Source organism: Halyomorpha halys, unplaced genomic scaffold (genome assembly GCF_000696795.3).
Source record: "Halyomorpha halys isolate HHAL.00 unplaced genomic scaffold, Hhal_1.1 Scaffold4.1, whole genome shotgun sequence".
NCBI classification, from domain to species: Eukaryota; Metazoa; Arthropoda; class Insecta; order Hemiptera; family Pentatomidae; genus Halyomorpha; species Halyomorpha halys.
This window is the reverse complement of record NW_027116287.1, coordinates 1,571,707-1,572,516: the sequence shown is the minus strand read 5'-3', so window position 1 is coordinate 1,572,516 and position 810 is coordinate 1,571,707. Positions and strand designations below refer to the sequence as shown.

The 810-nt window shown below is 29.8% G+C and overlaps 1 protein-coding gene across 3 annotated transcripts in view; it reads left to right on the top strand.

Annotated features, from left to right (window-relative positions):
* The window catches only part of LOC106688107 (acid sphingomyelinase-like phosphodiesterase 3b), a 940,469-nt gene that overhangs the window by 938,791 nt on the left and 868 nt on the right, over positions 1-810 (top strand). The window lies entirely within an intron of this gene.

Sequence of the window (810 nt, the reverse complement as noted above, 5' to 3'; positions counted from 1 at the left end):
TTGTTTATTTTCTTTAAACATCCAGGTCTACGGATGTGATACAAACATTGACATACCTTTTACAGAATAGGCAGATTTTGCTTTATTTTGCAGAACAAACAGATATACTACATAAATTATACATAGTTAGACATATAAATATTAAAAAAAAAAATAACAATATATTAAAAATATATATATTGTTATTTTTTTTTTATGTTTAGCTATAAGATATATTGTTTATTTTCTTTAAACATCCAGGTCTACGGATGTAATACAAACATTGACATACCTTTTACAGAATAGGCAGATTTTGCTTGCCTTAAAAGTGAGGATTTTGCTTCCATGGTGTAGTTTAATGTGCCCGGGGTTTCCTACTCTAAGTTGGTTGATGCACCTTATTTTTTTTTAACTAAGCCTAAATGTAAAATATATTAAGGTTTAATTAGGCATTGTTCCCAGTATAATGTCATGGTAGAATCATACCTAAACTAAAAAAAATCGATACATAGAATTATGTTTTATCCAGTATTGAAAATTACGAAGTAAATCACATTTCTTTAACAAACATAGGCCGTCCGGAGCTCAGTGGTTGGGCACAACTTTACCATTGAGATCATTTGGCGGTGCCGGTTCGAATCCGGTCTGAGGCGTTGTCTTTTTTTATTGAATGGCGGTACAAAAAAAAAACTTCGATCCCTCTTGGTGAAAATAATGGGAATAGAAAAAATAGTTTATACCTGGCTGTATGCAAAATTCCAATGTCATTAAAATATATTTTAAAAAACAAACAAAGATGCTACATAAATTATACATAGTTAAACATATTAA